Source organism: Pezoporus flaviventris, unplaced genomic scaffold, assembly GCF_033815535.1.
Source record: "Pezoporus flaviventris isolate CSIRO_AGI_PZ_B2104156 unplaced genomic scaffold, CSIRO_AGI_Pfla_v1 ptg000123l, whole genome shotgun sequence".
NCBI classification, from domain to species: domain Eukaryota; kingdom Metazoa; phylum Chordata; class Aves; order Psittaciformes; family Psittacidae; genus Pezoporus; species Pezoporus flaviventris.
This window is the reverse complement of record NW_026892671.1, coordinates 1881358-1905342: the sequence shown is the minus strand read 5'-3', so window position 1 is coordinate 1905342 and position 23985 is coordinate 1881358. Positions and strand designations below refer to the sequence as shown.

The following is a 23985-nucleotide window of genomic DNA, read 5'->3' as shown; positions in this document are numbered from 1 at the left end:
TCCAAAATGGGCAGGTGGAATCAGACAGACTTCAAAAAGAGAAAATGCTGAGTCCTGCCTATGAGGAGGACTTGCTCTAAGCACTAAGACAGGCTGGGGGGCACCTTATCAGAGAGGGACAAGGCTCTTGTGGTGTCCACTGAGTTGAAATGAGCCATCAATGTGCAATAAACGTCTGAGCACAGGCTGGGAATGGGGAAGTAAAAGCTGCTTTGGGAAGGGTGGAGGGAGAAGATGAATTGTGCTGAAGAAATGGTCATCTTGCTTGAAAAGGGGCTGATGGAAAGAGGGGAGTGGGAGGGGAAGGAGGAGGAATGCTCATTTCTCATCAGGCAATATAGTTATTTTAAGGTCATCCCCTCATCTTTTTAAGGTCTGCATACTTCAGGTTAACATCAACAGCAGTCATCTCGTGTACATCTATACATACATACGTGTTCTTTAAATAGAAGGAAGCACAGAGGAAGAAATATATGGAAGAATAATTCAGATGAGAAGGGGCTGGTTTTTCCCTTGAAGCTACAAGTACGTGGAATTGCATTCAGGGATTCTGGTCTCACTATAATTGACTCAAACATCACTACAGAGTCAGAAAATCACTCCAATTTGATTTCTTATCTATTTAATGCAACACTAATTCTTGTGGCAGATTAAGGCATGATATTATTGTATTTACTTGTCCTTAAATAAGAACAACTCCCACAGACAGCAAAGAAATCATCCCAAACAAGCCTCCTTGTTAAAAAGAATTTGGATGCTCATGAGAAGACACTTATCTTTTGCAGGACCAGTTCTTTCAATAACAGGCCAGCCATAGCTTTAGGTTTTAAGGTTTAAGATTATTTTTTTCCATATAGGAACTATTGCCTATTATTTTATCAAGGTATTATTTTTCAGTATATTATTTAGGACCTTCAACCATCATGGTTTTATCTCCCAGGAATTGGGTGGAGTCCTAAAGGAAACCCCAAATCCTGCATTAACCTCATGCACTGTGTGTTCCTGTGAGCTGGGAGTAGTGATTTAACCTCTTCCCATGTTGTCTCCTGCTGCCAAGAGAGTGGCTGGAGGAAACCACTTGAGTGTGACCACGTTTGTCCTCTTGGGCTTCCCCAACGTGTAGAAGCTGCTCTTTGGGACTGTTTTACTCATCTCCATCAGCATGGTGGTGGGGAACCTTATGAAGACCAGCTCTCAGCTTCGTGTGCCCATCTCCTTATTTCCTCATAGGAAATGTACTTATTTCTTCCATAGGATTTATCTGGGTGTCTTGCTTTCCTGGATGGGCCTGCTCCATGGAAAGCTGCCACCATGCTGACCTCGAAACAGAGTGTAACTTCATTCCCTGTGATAAGCAGTCACACAACTTGGTTCGGGAACAGCCTTTCAAGGCACTGTCTGAGCAGGCTTGTCTTTTCCTTGGATGCCATCTGGTGCTGATGACACAGATGCTCCATGCTTCTGGCCATATGTTGTATCCAGACATGTCCAACCTATTTCATGGCTCAAAGACTCTCATTGTTGTCCGCAGCTACCCTATCATTTCTTCTTTTCCTTATGTCTCTCCATCCAGGCAAAGGTTATTTTCCATCCCAGCTGCAGCTTACTCATGATTTCTCATTCCAGGGTTTGGGGGTTGAGTCACATTGGTCCAAGGAGTCATCTTATCTAACTGTAGGCTTTCACATCTGAATTAGGCACAGAAGGTTCCCCTTATGGAGACAAGGATGCATCTGGGGGCTTTGATTCAGCTTGGATCTATTTTAAACATGCATATCAGGGATTTCTTCTGGAAAAAGTAGATGGTTCTCTCCACTTGTAGTGAAGGGTGCTGGGCAGACACAGCTACAATGTGGACTGTGTTCAGAGCAGACAGAAGGCCATAGCCTGAAGAGTCAGTTTAAGTCTAATGGGAAACATCAGCTCACTGTGCTGATGTGTTGGGGTCCTTCAGGAACCCCACTCAAAAGTGAGGAGGTGAAAGCAGCTTTTCATACAACCATGGAATGGTTTGGGTTGAAAGGGAGCTTAAAGCTCACCCAGTTCCAGCCCCCTGCCACAGGCAGAAACAACTTCCAGTAGAGCAGGTTGCTGCAAGCCCCATCCAACCTGTCCTCAATCATTTCTGTTGGTCAATAATGTCTAATGCAGTAGAGCCTCAAAGCTCAGCATGCATAAATCACTTCCTGGACAGAATAGGAAAGCAAAATGAATGTTGGCAGCGTTCTGGCTGTGTGTTTGCTTTTATAAAGGTTGCTAATAGCAGATATTAAATTCCTGATGAGGGGTTTCTATTCTGCATGGATGGATAGGAAATTATTGCCTAGAAGATACTAGTGTTGTTTTGCTCTTTTTAGAGCCATAAGAAAGGAATTTTTTCCCCATAAACCTGTGCCTAAAGGGGTTTCAGGAAACATGGAGAGGGGCTTAGGACAGGTGCCAGCAGGGACAGGCGCCTGCAGGGACAGGCCAAGGGGAATGGCTTTAACCTGCATGAGGGGAGACTGAGTTTAGCTCTTAGGCAGAAGCTCTTCCCTGGGAGGGTGCTGAGGCGCTGGCACAGGGTGCCCAGAGAAGCTGTGGTTGCCCCATCCCTGGCAGTGTTCAAGGCCAGGTTGGACACAGGGGCTTGGAGCAAGCTGCTCCAGTGGAAGGGGTCCCTGCCCGTGGCAGGGGTTGGAGCTGGAGGAGCTTTAAGGGCCCTTTCAACACAAACCAGGTTGGATTCTATGATCCAGGCCCATGAAATTGTCCTTAATACACAAATATGCCAACAAACTGACCCTCCAACTCCTTGGCTTTGGGCATGAGCCATCCCTGTCAAGCAAGGCAGCTGTAGAAGTGAACTTTGCTGTTAACAAAGAAGAAAGTTTCTTTCTTGTTATCCCCAGCTAATTAATCTCTGATGGCTTGTTATGAAGAATGAGGGAAGTCACATCCAAGTTTTCTGAGAAGCTTTTGTGGCGATGAGGAAACTTCCTTGGTAAACCCCAGAAGGTCTTGTTAAAGCTGATGACTCCTGGAAGGGTGCTTGGTCCCCAAGGACCACTTCTTGCTTTGGCAAAGTGAGCAGCATCACTTGTGATGGAAATAGCTGTGAGTGCTTGTATTGTGAAAGCCTGGATTTTGGGCCTGCTGGAGGGCTTTCTGTGCCCATACAAGCTTGCTCCTACTCTCTCTTTAAAGACACATCCCTGTCTTCATGACATGTGCAGATAATGTGGTTCTTGCTAATGGGTTGCTTTGTCCCTTCCTGCTTTTGACCCCTAATAAAGGGAGCTGTGGAAGCTCATTGCATTTCTCTTCACTTTTGGGCCTCCTCAAGGACACTTCATACATTGAATTTCTTGTTACTAGTTGTCTTGGGATGGATTTATTTGTGTCTCTCTTTAGTTCTTTACCTGTTAAAAATGCCCTTAAACTGTTATTCCTACCATTATGAATTTGGGATTGGAGAATAAACATGGGAATGGGGTCACCTGACTCAACATCTAAAATTCCTTGCCTAGTTATGAGATAGTCAGGACCCTTCTAGAACGGATGGAAATAAGAGGATGTTTTATTACATCCTAGGACAGCTGGTGGGGATGGATGTGGTCCAGAGCAGGTCTGAACATCAGAAGGATTTGTACCATGCACCCTCTCTCCATGGTATGTGCATCTCTAGCTTTCTCTAGATTAAATGAATTCCAGTCAGGATGTGAAGGCCTCCTAGAGGTCAAACTGGATCAGCTGCCCCTCTCAGACCTATTTTCAGTTTGTTTTAATCCAAAAGACAGGACAAGAGGAAACGGCCTCAAGCTGCACCAGGGCAGGTTTAGATGGAGCTGAGGAACAATTCCTGCCCCAAAGGGTGCTCAGGCATTGGAACAGGCTGCCCAGGACACGGCTGCAGTCATCATCCCTACAAGTGTTCACACACTGTGTAGATGTGGCCCTCAGTGCCATGGGTCAGTGGTGGCCTTGGCAGTGCTGGGCTAAGGGTTGGACTGGGTGAGCTTGAAGGAATTTTCCAACCTGGTTGATTTAATGAGTCTAAAAGGAGGTACAGAAACACACCTTCACTGAGCACAGGTGGGGACACAAAACTCTGATTTAATGACTCAATTTTTATTTACCTAAATTTGAAGAAGATGAAACTACTCCAGATCTCCTAATCCCTCCTCCCAACAGTCTTGAAAGCTTTGTTTTAGTTTTCCTTTCAGTTGGACTAAAACTTTATAAAAGAAAAGGAAAAGATAATTGAAGAACTAAGAAACCCTTTTTCTGCATGCTTTCCTGTAAGTGGTGGTGGAAACTACCAGTTAAGTTTCAGGGAAGGATACAGATGCAGTGAAATGCTCCAGGTCAGGTTTGGTTGCCCTCATATAGATATGTGGTGCTATTTGCTCTGTCCTGAAGGGCCCAGGACATTGCCATGCACTTGACATGGGCATCATGCCACTTTCAGAAGGGTTTGGCTGCTTTTGAGCAACATCTGAAAGCTCAGAGGGAGACCGAGGGGCCCCTCCATGGTGTTAATAGTCAATGTTCAGGCAACTGAGGTCAGTCCCAGTTGCCTTTCTGCTTCCTGACATGGGTTCATCTAATCTGACCTGCTCTACCTGTGCTCATGTGTATATTTCATTGGGATAATAGTCTAGGACTATGGAATTGTGTGTCTGTGGTGCTGGCATCATCGTGAAGAAATAACTTGGGCAGCTCAGGAACAGGCACACGTTACTTCATGACTTCTGGTTGCCCAGAGCAGTGGTAAGTGCTCCATTCCTGGCAGCGTTCAAGGGCAGGTTGGACACAGGGGCTTGGAGCAAGCTGCTGTAGTGGAAGGTGTCCCTGCCCGTCACTGGGGTTGGGACTGGATGATCTTACTGTACTTTCAAGCCCAAAGCTGTCCATGATTCTCTGACACATGTAGCTCCCGCTGAGCTACTTTTTTGGGCATGAGTAATGAATGTTTAATTCAGATAAAGCGCAGCCGCGAAGGTGATGTGCAACAATCCCAACTGCTGCTAACATCCCATTTTATCGCAGATATATATTGCATATGGGAAGAGGTGGGAAGGAGAGGAGGTCTGTCTGCACAGTGCCATCTCCTGTCCCTCATGATGCACTTCAAGATCAGGAGAGCTTATGCTCCTGCATGGACTGTGATAAGTAACAAAGCAAGGCACAAGCAAGACAAGGTCTGTGCGCTTCTTGCTGTGTGCATCATTAGGGACATAAACCCTGGGTTTCTTCTGTTAGGAGGCTGTCTGTCTCTTCAGCAGTGTCTTCAGTGCCTCCTTCACCTCCTGGCTCCTTAGGCTGTAGATGAAGGGGTTCAACATGGGAGTCACCACCATGTAAAGCGCAGAGACCACCTTGTGCCTCTCCAGCACATAGGAGGAGCTGGGCCGAGTGTAAATGAAGAGGATGGAGCCATAGGAAAGGGTGATGGTGGTGAGGTGGGTGGCAGAGGTGGAGAAGGCTTTGCACTGCCCCTCAGTTGAGCACATCCTCAGGATAACAACCGAGATGGAGACATAGGATCTGAGGATGAGTGCAGAAGGGAGGGTGGTGTTGAAGGTCAGGATGAAGTAGAGGAGGGACTGGTAGCTGTCTGTCACATCACAGGAGAGCTTCGCCAGTGGAGCAGGTTGCAGAAGAAGTCATTGATGACGCTGGAGTCACAAAAGCTGGGAGTGAACGTGTAGCTGGCAATGAGGGTAGAGTTGGCAAAGCCACTGAGGCAGGAGGTGACCACCAGCCCTATGCAGAGCTTCTTGGACATGGCAGCAACACAGAGCAGTGGGTTGGAGATGGCCACGTACCTGTCATAGGCCATGGCTGCCAGCAGGTAGCTCTCGGTGCAGGCCAAGCCACCGGAGACAAAGAACTGAGCAGCACACCCAGCAAATGAGGTGCTTTTGTCCTCAGAGATGCAGTTCAGAAGTATCTTGGGGATGTAGACACAGGAATACCAGAGGTCCAGGAAGGACAAATTGCCAGTGAAAAAGTACATTGGGGTATGGAGGGGTGAGCTACGGCATATCACCACTATGATGGTGATCTTGCTCATGAGGGTGTGTCCTGGGTTCAGCAGTAGCAGTCATTTTTCTCCTTCTTGGTAGCTGGTGCAGTGCAGTGTTTTGACTTTCGGCCTGGGAACAGAGCTGATAACAGTGATGTTTTGGTTAGGCCAAGGACTTTGTGAGCCTCATGCTCTGCCAGGGAGGAGGGGAAGCCAGGAGGAAGCAGAGACAGGACACCTGACCCAAGCTAGCCAAAGAGGTATTCCATACCACAGCATGTCATGGCCAGGATGAAACTGGGAGTTACCTGGAAGGGCTAGCAGTCTGCATGCAGGGGGACTGCAGGGTTGGAGGAGGTATCGGTCGGTGCTTGGTCAGGCTGGGGGGGGCGAGTTATCGGTTGGCTGGTGGTGAGGTGATGTATTCTCTTCCCTTGTTATTTCCTTTATCATTGTTATTATTGGTGGTAGCAGTATTGATCTGTATTATACTTTAGTTGCTAAACTGTTCTTATATCAACCCAGGGGAGTTGCATTCTTTTTGATTCTCCTCTCCGTCCCCCCCGGGAGTAGGGGAATGAAAGAAGTGGGGGGAGTGAGTGAACGAGTTCACTGACTGGGTTTAAACCACGAGACCAGTCATCGGGAACTTCCCCTGACTGCCAGGATTTCTCAAATATGACGGCCAGCGACTTCGCAACTTCATTCGCCAGCTCCTTCAGGACCCGCGGGTGGATCTCACATGGACTTGTGCACATTCAGATTTTTAAGATGGTCTCGAACCAGTCCCTCTCCTACAAGACAAAACCAGCCCAAACCACCTTGTAATGCTTCTGCTATGGGATACAGGGTCAGAGCCTCAAAACAGCCTCTAACCACGCCAAAAACAGGCAAAACCCAGGCCAAAACACGCAAAGTAAAGCCCAAAACACGCCAAAACCACCCCAAAATCACCTTGTCCTGCTTCTGCTGTGGGATACAGGGTCAGAGCCCAAAAAGAAACACAAAACAGGCCAAAAAAACCTCCCAAAACACCCCAAACCCACCTTGTTCTGCTTCTGCTATGGGATACAGGGTCAGAGCCCCGAAACAGCCCCAAAACAGGAGAAAAACAGAAGAAAATCACCCATAACCAGCCCCAAAACACCCCCAAACCAACCCAAAGCCACCTTGTTTTGCTTCTCCTATGGGATACAGGGTCAGAGCCCCCAAAATGGCCAAAACCAAACCAAAACACCCAAAAAATAGCCCAAAACCAACTTCTCCTGCTTCTGCTATGAGATACAGGGTCAGAGCCCCAAAACAGACCTAAAACAGGACAAAAAAAAAAACAAACCCCTCAAAACAGCCCCAAAACGCCTCAAAACCAACTTGTCCCTCTTCTCCTATGGGATACAGGGTCAGAGACCCAAAACAGATTCAAAAGAGGCCAAAAACAACCTAAAACACCCCAAAACAAGCCAAAAACCACCTTGTCCTGCTTCTGCTATGAGATACAGGGTCAGAGCCCCAAAACAGACCCAAAACCATTTTGTCCTGCTTCTCCTGTGGGATACAGGGTCAGAGCCTCAAAATAGCCCCAAAACTGGCCAAAACCAGGTGAAAACCAGGCCTAAAACCCCCAAGTAAACCCCAAAACAGGCCAAAACCACCCCAAAATCTCGTCCTACTTCTTCTGTGGGATACAGGGTCAGAGCCCCAGAACAGGCCAAAACCAGGCCAAAAACACTCCAAAACCCCCAAAACAGGCCCAAAACACCTCAAAACCACAATGTCCTGCTTCTCCTATGGGATACAGGGTCAGAGCCCCAAAACAGACCCAAAACCGGCCAAACACAACCCCCAAAACACCCGAAAACCAGCCCAAAACCGCCTTCTCCTGCTTCTGCTATTGGATAGAAGGTCAGAGCCCCAGAACAGCCCCAAAACACCCAAAAAACAGGACAAAACCAGCCCAAAATCACCTTGTCCTGCTTCTCCTGTGGGATACAGGGTCAGAGCCCCAAAACAGACCCAAAACAGGCCAAAAAACACACCCCAAATCACACAAAAACACCCCTAAAACGGCCCAAACCTACCCCAAAACCACCTTCTCCTGCTTCTGCTATATGATACAGGGACAGAGTCCCAAAACAGCCCCAAAACATGCCAAAAACAGTCAAAAACCCCCAAAACAGCCCCAAAACACCCCAAGCCACCTTGTCCTGCTTCTGCTATGGCATACAGGGTCAGAGCCGCAAACAGATCCAAAACAGCCCCAAAACAGACCAAAAACAGGTGAGAAACAGGCCAAAACACCCAAAGCAAACCGGAAACTGACCAAAACCATCCCAAAATAACCTTGTACTGCTTTTCCTATGGGACACATTTCAGAGCCCCAAAACAGACCAAAAACAGGCCAGAAACAACCCAAAACCCAGCCCAAAACCACCTTGCCCTGCTTCTCCTATGGGATACAAGGTCAGAGCCGCAAAACAGATCTAAAACAGCCCCAAAACAGACCAAAACCAGGCGAAAAACAGGCCAAAACACCCAAAGCAAACCGGAAACTGACCAAAACCACCCCAAAGTAACCTTGTCATGCTTCTCCTATGGGACACAGGTCAGAGCCCCAAAACAGACCAAAAACAGAACAAAACCACCCCAAAACCACCTTGTCCTGCTTCTCCTATGGGATACAGGGTCAGAGCCCCCAAACACCCCAAAACCAGCCCCAAAACACCCCCAAAGCAGCCCAAAACCACCTTGTCCTGCTTCTCCTGTGGGATACAGGGTCAGAGCCCCAAAACAGACCCAACACAGTACAAAAGCACCCCAAAACACCCCCAAAACACCCCAAAACCACCTTGCCCTGCTTCTCCTATGGATACAGGGTCAGACTCTGAGAACAGCACCAAAACAGGCCAAAACCAGGCCAAAACCAAATAAAACACGCACAAAACAGTCCCAAAACAACACAAACCCAGCCCAAAACCACCTTGTCCAGCTTCTCCTTTGGGATACAGGGTCAGATCCCAAAAAAAGACGCAAAACAGGCCAAAAACAACACAGAACACCCCAAAACCCACCCCCAAAAAAAACTTGTTCTGCTTCTCCTATAGGATACAGGGTCAGAGACCCAAAGCAGACCAAAACCAGCCCCAAAACAGGCCAAAACCAGGTGAAAACCAGCCCAAAACACGCAAAGCAAAGCCCAAAACAGGCCAAAACCATCCCAAAATCACCTTGTCCTGCTTCTCCTGTGGGATACAGGGTCAGAGCCCCAAAACAGACCCAAAAGAGGCCAAAAACATCCCAAAACACCCCAAAACCCACCCCAAAAATAACCTTGTCCTGCTTCTCCTATGAGATACAGGGTCAGAGCCCCAAAGCACCTTAAAAACAGGACAAAACCCACCCCAAAACCACCTTGTCCTGCTTCTCCTGTGGGATACAGGGTCAGAGCCCCCAAACAGACCCAAAACTGGCCAAAAACAACCTAAACCACCCCAAAACAGCCCCAAACCATCTTGTCCTGCTTCTCCTAAGGGACACGGGGTCAGAGCCCCAAAAGAGCCTTAAAACAGCCGAAAACCACCCCAGAACCCCGAAAACTACCCCCAAACCACCTTGTCCTGCTTCTCCTATGGGTGGCACCCAGTGAGTACCCAAAACAGCCCCAAATCACCCCAACCCCCCCCCAAATGGTACCTTCTGGAGGTCACTGTGGATCTGCTTTAGCCTGGCCTCGAGCTGCGTCAACTTCTGGGGTAGGTCCAAGGCTGGGAGGGAGCTGGGGGGGAGGGGGGGGGGGGGGGGGGGAAGGGCAATGGGAGGGGGGGAATGGGGTGTCCGCATATTGGGGGGGGATCCCAGACCCACATGTGGGGGTCCCAGCTCCACATACAAGGGGGACAGGGGGGATCTCCATATGGGGGGGTCCCTGTACCTGATGGGGGGGGGGGGCAGCGGCCTCTCCAGGGGTGGGGGCTCAGCACCGGCTCCTTGAGGGAGAACAGGGACACGGCCCTTTGCACTGGGGGGGTGGCACGTCAGCACCCCAAAACCAGCCCAAACCAGCCTAAAATACCCCAAAACCAGCCCAAAACAATCAAAGTACCCAAAAACCAGCCCAAAACAGCCCAAAATACCCCCCAAAGCCAGCCCCAAATCCCCCAAACCACCCCAAAACAGCCAAAATACCCCAAAACCAGCTCAAAACACCCCAAAATAGCCCCAAAATAGCCCAAGACAGCCAAAATACCCCAAAACCAGCCCAAAACACCCCCAAATACCCCAAAACCAGCCCAAAACAGCCCAAAACACTCCGAAGCACCCCTACAACACCCCGAAACACCTCCAAACCAGCCCAAAATACCTGCAAAACACCCCAAAACATCTCAAAGCACCCACAAAGCAAACATCCCAAACCCAACCCAAACCACCCCAAAACACCCCCGAAACAGCTCAAAACACCCCAAAACCAGCCCAACCCCGCTCCACAACAGGTTAACACCCCCAAAACACCCTGAAACAACCCCAAACTCCTTCAAAACACCATGAATCACCCAAAAACACCCCTAAAAGAACCCAAACCACCCAAAAGCAGCCCAAAGCACCCTGAAAACCAGGCCAAAACAGCCCCTAAACTGATGAAAGAACCTGTTTGTAATAGATTTGGGTTTGGACCCTACGAGGGTTTCAATGCCTCAGTGCTGCTCTTGACAATGGGGTTTCAGCATTACAGATGGGAAACTGATAGGAGATGGGCTTATGGGATCTACATGCATGCTGTGAGGCTCCGGGGGGGGGTGGGGGAATTGTAAACTGTAAATCAAAACCACGGTTGATTGCAAGCTGTAGATTGGGAGCTCTCTGTTGAGAGCAAGATGGAGCTGGTTCTTCAAGGCAATGCAGTGCAGTCCCTCTCCAGAATCCTTGTAACCCCCTTCAGGCACTGGAAGCTGCTCGGAGGTCTCTTCTCCAGCCCCAGTGTTCTCAGCCTGGCTCTCAGCAGCTTCCTTCAAGGGGCTTCCATCACCTGCAGCAGCTCTCCTGATGTAGCACCCTCCATGGCCACAACAGACCCATGGGGCCTGATGCCCAACCCACAGCTCTGCCACTCCCCCGGCCCCACAGCTTCCACGTCCTCGCATGAGGGTACTGCTTCACCTCAATCTCAGGCATCTCCATCACTCCCAACATTCCCACTGCTCCCAGGAGCCCTGAGACCCTCGAAGCATCCCATAACCCATCTGGTAATCAGAAACCCACCCCACCCCAGCCGTCTCCATCCATCCCAGTAGCGCTAAGCCACCCCAAAACTACATGGTATCCCAAACCCCAACCAACCCCAGGCATCTCCATCCCTTCCAATGCCCTAAATGGTACCCCTAAACCATTCCAAAATCCACCTTGTACCCAAATCCAAACAACGCAAGGCATCTCCAACCTAGATGGGAAACTAATAGGAGATGAGACTTATGGGATCGACATGTATCCATTCATCCATTCATCCATCATCCATCACCCATCCATCCATCCATCCATCCATCCATCCATCCATCCATCCATCATTCATCTTCCATCATCCATCATCCTTTCATTCATCCATCATCCATCCATCCATCACCCATCTTCCATTCATCATCCATCCTTCCATCATCAATCATCCATCCTTCACCAGTCTATCATCCATCCATCCATCCATTCATCCATCCATCCATCCATCCATCCATCCATCCATCCATCCATCCATCCATCATCCATCCATCCCCAATCTATCATCCATCCATCCATCCATCCATCCATCCTTCCATCATCAATCATCCATCCATCACCAGTCTATCATCCATCCATCCATCCATCCATCCATCATCCATCCATCCCCAATCTATCATCCATCCATCCATCCATCCTTCCATCATCAATCATCCATCCATCACCAGTCTATCATCCATCCATCCATCCATCCATCCATCCATCCATCCATCCATCCATCCATCCATTCATCCATCATTTGTCTTCCATCCATACATTCATCCATCCATCCATCATACATTCATCCATTCATCCGTCCATCTATCCATCCATCCATCCATTCATCTTCAATCATCGATCCATCAACAATTCAGCATCCATCCATCATCCATCTTCCATCACCATCCATCCATCCATCCATCATCCATCCATCCATCCATCCATCCATCCATCCATCCATCCATCATCCATCCATCCATCCATCCATCCATCCATCCATCCATCCATCCATCATCCATCCATGCATCTTCCATCCATCTATCCATCCATCCATCCATCCCTGGTCCACCCCTGGTCCATGGCTCCCCCTGTTCCCCACACAGAAGACTCCCCCGGGTGATTTCCCCCATGAGCCATCCAATCGCACAGAGGAAAGAATCCTTTAATGTGAGACTATGGTGGGAAAGGGACCTTGCATGCAGGTAAGATTCATTCCCATTGGACGTGCAGGGGTATGGGAACAAGGCACTGGAATGTGTTGCCCATCAAGGTTGTGAATGCTCCATCCCTGTCAGTGTTGAAGGCCAGGTTGGATGGAGCCTTGGGTGACACGGTTTAGTGTGAGGTGTCCCTGCCCATGGCAGGGGGTTGGAACTGAGTGAGGGCCCCATCTTCTCTGCAGCTTCTGATAGTGGCTGACAGCGGGCCACCAAGTGCCCCATGCTTATGGGGCTGCTCTGCTCCCCTAGCACCATGGATGCAGGTGGCTTCCTGCATGCAAGCCCATGGCTGCCCTCCCATCAGATGAAGCCTGCAAGCGAGCGCTGCAGGCACGTGCTGAGGCAAAGGGGCAGCCCCGTCGGTCAGCCCCCAAGGAGCTGAGCCTAACTGTGCTGCATCCCCATCCCTGCATGCTGCTGCTGCTCCCCCATTAACAGTGTCCATCAAAGGATGGGGCTTCCCATGGCAAAGGGGCTGGAGGCTCCTCCGCTGCCAAGGTCCACCTGGAAATGCACAGGAGCAAGCTCTGGGGCTGCTTGCAGGGATGGATCCATCAAAGCACAGGAAATGCAGGAAGATGCTCAACCTCTCCTGCTCACATTCCCGCTTTAGCTCCCAAAGCTGCCTTGCTGTGACATCACCCATCACGTATGACGTCACATATCACCGGCGCTTACGTAACGTTTACGTAACGCCCATTTGATGTCATTTTGTGCCGTACGGTGCCGTACTGTTGCGTACCGTACCGTGCCCTACCGTGCTGCGCCATTCCGTACCCTGCCCTACCGTTTCGTACCATGCCGTACCATTCCGTGCCGTACCGTACCATGTCATTTCATTTCATTTCATTTCATTTCATTTCATTTCATGTCATTTTGTGGATACAGTGCCGTTCTGTACCGTACTGTGCCGTACTCTGCCGCGCCATACCGTACCATGCCCTACCGTTTTGTATCGTGTCGTGCCGTTCCGTACCATATAATTTAATTATATGTAATTTCATTTCCTTTCCTTTCCTTTCCTTTCATTTCCATTTGATGTCATTTTGTGCTGCACAGTGCCGTACCGTTGCATACCGTACTGGGCTGTTCCGTGCCGCGTGATACCGTACCCTGCCCTACCGTTTTGTACTGTGCCGTACCGTTCCGTGCTGTACCATACCATGTCATTTCATTTCATTTCATTTCATTTCATTTCATTTCATTTCATTTCATTTCATGTCATTTTGTGCCGTACGGTGCCGTACCGTTGCGTACTGTACTGTGCCGTACCGTGCCACGACATACCGTACCATGGCCTACCGTTTCGTACCGTGTCGTACTGTTCCGTACCGTACCGTACCATATAATTTAATTATATGTAATTTCCTTTCATTTCATTTCATTTCATGTCCATTTGATGTCATTTTGTGCCGTACGGTGCCGTACCGTTGCATGCTGTACCGTGCCCTACCATGCCGCGCCTTACCGTACCATGCCCTACCCTTTCATATGGTGCCGTACCGTTCCGTGCCGTACCGTACCATGTAATTTCATTTCATTTCATTTCATTTCATTTCATTTCATTTCATTTCATGTCCATTTGATTTCTTTTTGTGCCATACCGTGCCGTACCGTTGCGTACCAGACCATGCTCTACTGTGCCGTGCGATACCGTACCATGCCCTACCGTTTCGTGCCGTTCCATGCCGTGCTGTACCGTACCATGTCATTTTATTTCATTTCATTTCATTTCATTTCATTTCATTTCATTTCATTTCATTTCATTTGATGTCATTTTGTGCCGTACCGTTCCGTAGTGTACTGTGCCGTACCGTACCGCGCGATACCGTACCATGCCCTACCGTTTCGTACCATGCCATAACGTTCCGTACGGTACCGTACCATATAATTTAATTATATGTAATTTCCTTTCCTTTCCTTTCATTTCCTTTCCCTTCCTTTCATTTCCTTTCCTTTCATTTCCATTTGATGCCATTTTGTCTTGTACGGTGCCGTACCGTTACGTACCGTACAGTGCCCTACTGTGCCGCACCATTCTGTACCCTACCCTACTGTTTCATACCGTGCCGCTACCGTTCCGTGCTGTACTGTATCATGACATTTCATTTCATTTCATTTCATGTCCATTTGATGTCATTTGTGCCATACAGTGCCGTTCTGTACCGTACTGTGCCGTACCGTGCCGCGCCATACCGTACCATGCCCTACCGTTTTGTATCGTGTCGTGCCATTCTGTACTGTACCATACCATATAATTTAATTATATGTTAATTTCATTGCCTTTCCTTTCATTTCCATTTGATGTCATTTGTGCCGTACAGTGCCGTACCGTTGCGTACTGTACTGTGCCGTACCGTGCCGCGCGATACCGTACCATGCCCTACCGTTTCATACCGTGTCTACCGTTCCGTACCGTACCGTACCATATAATTTAATTATATGTAATTTCCTTTCCTTTCATTTCATGTCCATTTGATGTCATTTTGTGCCGTACGGTGCAGTGCCGTTGCGTAGTGTACTGTGCTGTTCCGTGCCGTGCGATACCGTACCATGCCCTACTGTTTGTACCGTGCCGTACCGTTCTGTGCCGTACCGTACCATGTCATTTCTTTTCATTTCATTTCATTTCATGCCGTACCGTTGCGTACTGTACTGTGCCGTACCGTGCCGCGCGATACTGTACCATGCCCTACCGTTTTGTACCGTGCTGTACCGTTCCGTACAGTACCATACCCTATAATTTAATTATATGTCATTTCATTTCATTTCATTTCATTTCCATTTCATTTCATTTCATGTCATTTTGTGCCGTACGGTGCCGTACCGTTGCATGCTGTACCGTGCCCTACCATGCCCGCCTTACCGTACTATGCCCTACCTTTCATATGGTGCCGTACCGTTCCGTGCCGTACCGTACCATGTTAATTTCATTTCATTTCATTTCATTTCATTTCATTTCATTTCATGTCATTTTGTGCCGTACCGTTGCGTTAGTGTACTGTGCCGTACCGTGCCGCGCGATACCATACCATGCCCTACCGTTTCGTACCATGCCATACCGTTCCATACGGTACCGTACCATATAATTTAATTATAAGTAATTTCATTTCCTTTCATTTCCTTTCCTTTCATTTCATTTCCATTTGATGCCATTTTGTGTTGTACGGTGCCGTACCGTTACGTACCGCACCGTGCCCTACAATGCCGCACCATTCCGTACCCTGCCCTACCGTTTCATACCGTGCCGTATCATTCCGTGCCGTACTGTACCATGACATTTCATTTCATTTCATTTCATTTTCATTTCATTTCATTCATTTCATTTCATTCATTTCATGTCCATTTTGATGTCATTTTGTGCCATACAGTGCCGTTCTGTACCTTACTGTGCCGTACCGTGCAGCGCTATACCGTACCATGTCCTACCATTTCGTACCGTGCTGTACCGTTCCATGCCATACCGTTCCGTACCGTACCGTACCATATAATTTAAATTATATGTAATTTCCTTTCCTTTCCTTTCCTTTCATATTTCATTTCATTTCATTCATGTCATTTTGATGTCATTTTGTGCCGTACGGTGCCGTACCGTTGCGTACTGTGTCGTACCGTGCCGCGCTATACCTTCCCATGCCCTACCGTTTCATACTGTGTCATACCGTTCTGTACTGTACCGTACCATATAAATTTATATTATATGTAATTTCCTTTCCTTTCCTTTCCTTTCATTTCATTTCATTTCATTTTCATTTCATTCATTTTTGTTGCCGTACCGTGCCGTATTGTTGCGTACCGTACCATGCCCTACCGTTTCGTACCGTGCCGTACCATTTCATTTCATTTCATTTCATTTCATTTCATTTTCATTTCATTTCATTTCATTTTCATTTCATGTCCATTTGATGTCATTTTGTGCCATACAGTGCCATTCTGTACCTTACTGTGCCGTACCGTGCTGCGCTATACCGTACCATGTCCTACCATTTCGTACCGTGCTGTACCGTTCCATGCCATACCGTTCCGTACCGTACCGTACCATATAATTTAATTATATGTAATTTCCTTTCCTTTCCTTTCATTTCATTTCATTTCATTTCATGTCCATTTTGATGTCATTTTTGTGCCGTACGGTGCCGTACCGTTGCGTACTGTGTCGTACCGTGCCGCGCTATACCTTCCCATGCCCTACCGTTTCGTACTGTGTCGTACCGTTCTGTACCGTACCGTACCATATAATTTAATTATATGTAATTTCCTTTCCTTTCCTTTCCTTTCCTTTCATTTCATTTCATTTCATTTCATTTCATTTTGTGCCGTATTGTTGCGTACTGTACCATGCCCTACCGTTTCGTACCGTGCCGTACCATTTCATTTCATTCATTTTCATTTCATTTCATTTCATTTCATTTCATTTCATGTCCAGTTGATGTCATTTTGTGCCATACAGTGCCGGTTCTGTACCGTACTGTGCCATACCGTGCCGCGCCATACCATACCATGCCCTACCATTTCGTACCGTGTCGTACCATGTCGTATCGTTCCGTACCAATATAATTTAATTATATGTCATTTCATTTCATTTCATTTCATTTCTTTCGTTTCATTTCATGTCCATTTGATGTCATTTTGTTTAATTTTATTTCATTCCTCCTCATCTCATTGCATATCTCGTATCATATCACGTTATATCATTATGTTTTGTCGTGTTATACCATGTTACATCATGTTACGGCATCATAACAGATCATATAATTTTCATTTCATTTAATTTCCATTTCATTGCATTTGTTTTCATTCTCCTCCTTCTCATTTTCTTTCCCCTGTCCTCTCCGAAAATATTGTATCATGTAATGCCATATCAAATATATATATCATATATATCATGTCATAATCTATCATATAATAACCATCCTATCATTTTATTTCATTTCATTTACCTTTCATGTCGTATCATTTTACGTTATATCATAATTTACTTTAATTTACTTTGAATTAATTTCCATTTCCATTTCCTTTCCATTCACATCATGTCTTCTCTCACGCTATATCAAATCATGTTATGTTATAGCATCATATCAGTTCCCGTCATTTCTTCCTTCTCATTTCATCTCATCTCAACTCCTCTAAACTCATCTCATCCTGCATCCTCCCATTTCATCTCATTCATCTCCTCTCTTCTCCTCTCTGAAAATATATCATTTCATATCATATTATATTGTATGATATAGTTTCATTTCCATTTCATTTCATCCTTCTCCTCTCTCTCCTCTCATCTGATCTCATCACATCACAATCGAATTGCATCACATCTCAACTGCTCTCACCTCATTGATTCTCACATCACCTCATCTTGTCTCATCTCGTATCCTCTCCAAAAATATACCATTTTGTATCATATCATATAATTTCATTTTCCTTTCTTTTCTTTTAATTTTATTTTATTTCATTTCATGTTCATCTGACGTAATCTCATTGAATTTCATTTCATCCTCCGCATCCCCTTCCTTTCTCTTCTCTCTCTTCTCTTTCTCTCTCTTTCTTCTTCTCTTTCTCTTCTCTTTCTCTTCTTCTCTTCTCTTTCCTTCTTCTCTTCTCTTCTCTTTCTCTTCTCTTTCTCTTCTCTTCTCTTTCTCTTCTTTCTCTTCTCTTCTCTTCTCTTCTCTTCTCTTCTCTTCTCTTCTCTCCTTCCCTTCCCTTCCCTTCCCTTCCCTTCCCTTCCTTCCCTTCCCTTCCCTTCCCTTCCCTTCCCTTCCCTTCCTTCCCTTCCCTTCCCTTCCCTTCCCTTCCCTTCCTTTCTCTTCTCTTCTCTTCTCTTTCTCTCCTTCCTCTCCTCTCTCTCCTCTCCTCTCTCTCCTCTCCTCTCCTCTCCTCTCCTCTCCTCTCCTCTCCTCTCCTCTCCTCTCCTCTCCTCTCCTCTCTCCCCTCTCCTCCTCTCCTCTCTCTCCTCTCCTCTCTCTCTCTCCTCTCCTCTCCTCTCCTCTCCTCTCCTCTCTCCAGACCCACATGTGGGGGTCCCAGCCCACATACAAGGAGGACATGGGGGGCAGGTCTCCATATGGGGGGGGGGGGGTGTCCCTGTACCTGATGGGGGATGCTCCTCCGCAGCCTCTCCAGGGGTAGGGGGGAGTCAGGGTTCAGCACCAGCTCCGTGAGGGAGTATAGGGACATGGCCCTTTGCACTGGGGGGTGGCACTTCAGCACCCCAAAACCAGCCCAAACCAGCCTAAAATACCCCCAAACCAGCCCAAAATCCCCCAAACAGCCCAAAACAGCCAAAATACCCCCAAACCAGCCCAAACCAGCCCAAAATACCCCAAAACTATCCCAAAACAGGTAAACTACCTCCAAACCAGCTCAAAATACCCCTAAACAGCCCAAACCAGCCCCAAATACCCAAAACCAGCCCAAACCAGCCTAAAGTACCCCAAAAGCAGCCCAAAACAGCCCATAAAATACACCCAAACCAGCCCAAAATACCCCCAAGCTAGCCCTAAACACTGCAGAACACTCAAAACACCCACAAAGCAGTCTGAAACACCCCAAACCCAGCCCCAAAACACCCCAAAACATCCCTGAAACAGCTCAAAAAAAAACAAAAAACCAGCCCAACCCCCTCCACAACAGTTTAACACCCCCAAAACAACCTGAAACAATCCTAAATGCCCTCAAAACACCACGAATCACCCCAAAACACCCCTAAAGTGCCCAAACCACCCAAAGCAGCCCAAAGCACCCTGAAAACCAGGCAAAACAGCCCCAAAACTGATGAAAGAACCTGTTTGTAATAGATTGATTTGGGTTTTGGACCATTGCAAGGTAAGGCAAGGACAGTCTAGGACAGGTAATGCAAGGCCAGGTAAGGCCTGGTAAGTAAGGCAAGGCAAGGCAAGGCAAGGCAAGGGCCTCTCCAGGACAGGCAATGCTAGGCCAGGTAATGCACTGCAAGGCAAGGCAAGGCCAGTCCAGGACAGTCAATGGAAGGCCAGGTAAGGCAAGGCAAGGAAAGGCCAGGCTAGGGCAGGCCAGTCAAGGCAAGTCAGTCCAAGGCAAGTCCCAGGACAGGCAATGCAAGGCCAGGGAAGGCCAGGGAAGACAAGGCAAGGCAAGGCCAGGGAAGGCAAGTCAAGGCAAGGCAAGGAATTGACAAGGCAAGACTACACAAGGCAAGGCAAGGCAAGTTTAGGCAAGTCCAGGACCAGCAGGGTAGGCTTGGAAAGTCCAGGAAAGTCCAGGCCAGGCCAGTTCAGGTCACACAAAACCAGGGCAGGCCAGGCAAATCCCGGCAAGGCAAAGTAATACAAGGCAAGGCAAGGCAAGAAAAGGCCAGGCAAGGCAAGACCAGGCCAGGTGAGGCATGGCCAGGCAAGGAAAGGCAAGCCATGGAAGGCCAGGCAAGGCAAGGAAAGGTAAGCCAAGGCCAGGCCAGGCCATGTAGGCAGGGCCAGGCAGGCCAGGGCCAGGCCAGGCCAGGCCACGCAAGGCCAGGCAAGGTAAGGCTAGGCAAGGCAAGGCCAAGCCAGGCAAGGCAAGGCAAGGCAAGGCAAGGCAAACTTAGGCCAGGCCAGGCCAGGCAAGGGCAAGGCAAGGCAAACTTAGGCCAGGCCAGGCCAGGCCAGGCAATGCAATGCCAAGTAATATAAGGCCAGGACAGGCAAGGGAAGGCTTGGTAAGGCCAGGCCAGGCAAGGCCAGGCAAGGCCATTAAAGACAAGGCAAAGCAAGGCAAAGCAAGGCCAAGCAAGGCCAGGCCATGCCAGGCCAGGCTAGGCCAGAGAAGGAAAGCAAAGGCAGGGCAAGTCAGTGCAAGTCAAGGCAAGGCGTGGCTAGGCAAGGCAAGGCCAGGCCAAGCCATGCAAGGCAAATCCAGACCAGGACAAGCAAAGCAAGACAATGCAAGGCAAGGCCAGGCCAGGCCAGGCAAAGCCAGTGACAGCCTGGCAAGGCCAGGCCAGGCCAGCTCAGGCCAATAAAGGCAAGGCAAGGAAAGGTAAGGCAAATGAAGGCCAGGCCAGGCCAGGCAAGTCAAGGCCAGGCCAGGCCAGGACAATCAAGGCAAGGCAAGGCAAGGCAAGTCCAGGCCAGGCAAGGTCAGGCCAGGCAAGGCAAGCCCAAGGCCAGGTAAGGCAAGGCAAGGCAATGCAAGGGAAGGCTAGCAAGGCAAGACAAGGCAAAGCCAGGCCAGGCCAGGCCAGGCAAGGCAAGTCAGTGCAAGTCAAGGCAAGGGAAGGCAAGGCAACGCAAGGCAAGGAAAGCCAGGCCAGGCCTGGCAAGGCAAGGCAAGTCATGGCAAGGCCAGGCAAGGCCAGACAAGGCAATGAAAGGCAAGACCAAGACAGACAATGCCAGGCCAGGTAATTCCAGGTAATTCAAGGACAAGGCCAGGTGAGTCCAGGCCAGGCAATCCAATTCAGAGCAATGCAAGGGAAGGGAAGGGAATGCAAGGCCAGGCCATGCCAAGGCATGCCAGGCAATGCAAGGCCAGGTAAGGAAAGGCCAGGCTATGACATGCCAGGAAAAGCCAGGCCAGGCAAGGCTAGACAAGAGCAGGGAAGGCCAGGCCAGACCAGGCAATAAAAGGCCAGGTAAGAAAAGGCCAGGCCAGATGAGACCAGAGAAGGTCAGGAAAGACAAGGCCAGGCCAGATGAGACCAGAGAAGGTCAGGAAAGACAAGGCCAGGCCAGGTCAGGCACGGCAGGACAGGCAATCTCAGGGGCAGGCCAGGCCAGGGCAGGCAGGGAGATGTAAGGGCAGACCAGGGATTGCCAGGTAAGACAAGGACAGGCCAGGCCAATCTAGGCAAGGCCTGGCCAGCCAAGGCACGGCAAGGCCAGGCCAGGGCAGGCCAGTCCAGGCAAGGGCTGGCCAGGCAAGGCATGGCAAGGCCAGGCCTAGGCAGGACAGGACAGGACAGGCAATGCAAGTCAAGGGAAGGGAAGGCAAGGCCAGGTCAGGCCAGGCCATGACAGGCAATGCAAGGCCAGGCAAGGCAAGGCCAAACCAGGCCAGGCCTGGCAAGGCCAGGTAAGGTAATGCAAGGCAAAGCCAGGCCAGGCCAGAAAAGGCCAGGCCACACAAGGCCATGTCAGGCAAGGCCAGGGAAGGCAAGGCCAGGCCAGGCCATGCCATGCCATGCCAGGCAAGGCAAGGCAAGGCAAGGCAAGGCAAGGCCAGGCCACTCCAGGACAGGCAATGCTAGGCCAGGTAAGGCAGAGTAAAGCAATGCAAGGCACGGCCAGTTGAAGGCAGGCAACCCAAGGCCAGGTTAGGGCCAGGTAAGTCAAGGCAAGGAAAGGCCAGGCAAGGCAAGGCAAGGGAAGGCAAGGCAAGGGAAGGCAAGGCCAGGCCAGGCCAGGCCAGGCAAGGCAAGGGAAGGTAGGCAAGGGAAGGCAAGGCCAGTGCAGGCAAGGATAGGCCAGGCAATGCCAGGGAATTCAAGGCCAGGCCAGGCCAGGCAAGGCAATTCAAAGCAATTCAAAGCTAGGTAAGGCAAGACAATGCAAGGTATAGCAAGTCCAGGACAGGCAATGCAAGGCCAGCTAAGGCCAGGCAAGGCCAGGCAAGGCAAGGCAAGTGAAGTTAAAAGAAGGCAAGGCAAGGCCAGGCCAGGCCTGGAAATGGCAGGCCAGGCCGGGCAAGGCAAGGCAAGGTAAGACAATGCAAGGCAAGGTAAGACAAGGCAAGGCAAGGCAAGGCAAGGCGAAGAAAAGCAAGGCAAGGCAAGGCAAGGGCAGTCCAGGACAGGCAATGCAAAGGCAGATAAGGCCTGTTAAGGGAAGGAAAAGCAAGGCAAGGCAAGGCAAGTCCAGGACAGGGAATGCAAGGCCAGGTAATGTAAGGCCAGGCAACGTAAGGCCAGGCAAGGCCAGGCCAGGCTAGGCCAAGGCAAGGCAATGCAACACGAGGCAAGGTAAGGCAAGGCAAGGCAAAGGAAGACCACTCCAAGGACAGGCAATGCTATGCCAGGTAAGCCCAGGGAAGGCTATGCAAGGCAAATGCCAGGCAAGGCAAGGCAAGCCAAGCCAGCCAAGGCAATGCCAGGCAAGGCAAGGCAAGAGAAGGCAAGGCCAGGCAAGGCCAAGCAAAGGAAGGCAAGGGAAGGCAAGGGCAGTCCACGATAGACAATGCAAGGCCAGGTTAGGCCTGGTAAGGCAAAGCAAGGCAAGGCCAGGCTATGCAATGCAAGGCCACTCCAGGACAGCGACTGCTAGGCCAGGTAAGGCCAGGTAAGGCTATGCAAGGCAACACCAGGCAAGCCAGGCGAGGCCAGGGCCAGGGCAGGCAAGGCAATGCGAGGCAAGTCAAAGCAAGGCAAGGCAGGCAAGTCAACGGAAGGGAAGGGAATGCAAGGCTAGGCAAGCAAGGCAAGGCCAGTCCAGCACAGGCAATGCAAGGCCAGGTTAAGCCAGGGAAGGCCAGGGGACGGAAGGCCAAGCCAGGCAAGGCCAGGCGACTCAAGGCCAGGGAATGCAAGGCCAGGCCAGGTCATGACAGGCCAGGCCAGGCAAGGTATTTCAAGTCAACACAAATCAAGATAAGGCAAGGCAAGGCAAGGCAAGGCTAGGCAAGGCAAGACAAAGCAAGGTAAGTCAAGCAAAGCAAGGCAAGGCAAGTCCAGGACTGGCAGTGCAAGTCCAGCCCAGGCCAGGAAGGGCAAGGCAATACAAGGCAAGGCAAGACAAAGCAAGGCCAGGCCATTCAAGGCCAGGCAGGGCAAGGCCAGGAGAAGCAATGCCAGGCAAGGCAAGGCAAGGCAAAGCCAGGCAAGACCAGGGAAGGCAAGCTAGGCCAGGCAAAGGAAGGCAAGGCAAGGCAAGGGCAGTCCAGGACAGGCAATGCTAGGCCAGGTAAGGCAAGGTAAGGCTAGGCAAGGCAAGGCCTGTCCAGGACAGGAAATGCAAGGCCTGGTAAAGCCAGGTAAGCCAAGGCCAGTCCAGGCCATGAAGGGCAGGGCCAGGCCAGGTAAGGCCAGGCCAGGCCAAGAAAGGCTAGGCTGGCTAGGCTAGGCTAGGCAAGGCAAGGCAAGGCAAGGCAAGGCAAGGCAAGGCCAGACAATCAAGGCAAGGCAAGGCAACGCAGGGCAAAGCAAGGGCAGACCAGGTCAGGCAAGTCAAGGCAAGGAAAGGATAGACAAGGCAAGGCTATACAAGGCAAGGCAAGGAGTTTAGGCAAGTCCAGGCCCAGCAAGGGTAGGCTTCGTAAGGCCAGGCAAGTCCAGGCCAGGCCAGTCCAGGTCATACAAAACCAGGGGCAGGCCAGGCAAATCCACGCAAGGCAAAGTAATACAAGGCAAGGCCAGGCAAGGAAAGGCCAGGCCATGCAAGGCCAGGAAAGGCAAGGCCAGGGAGAGGTAAGGCTAGGTAAGGCTAGGCAAGGCAAGGCCTGTCCAGGACAGGAAATGCAAGGCCTGGTAAGGCCAGTTAAGCCAAGGCCAGGCCAGGCCATGAAGGCAGGGCCAGGCCAGGCCAGGCAAGGCCAGGCAAGGAAAGGTAAGGGTAGGCAAGGCACGGCAGGTAA

General features: G+C 49.7%; 1 pseudogene; it reads right to left on the bottom strand.

The window, feature by feature from the left end:
* Positions 1-5240: 5240 nt before the first annotated feature.
* Positions 5241-13238, bottom strand: LOC133282422 (olfactory receptor 9G19-like; annotated as a pseudogene).
* Between the last annotated feature and the right edge of the window lie 10747 nt (positions 13239-23985).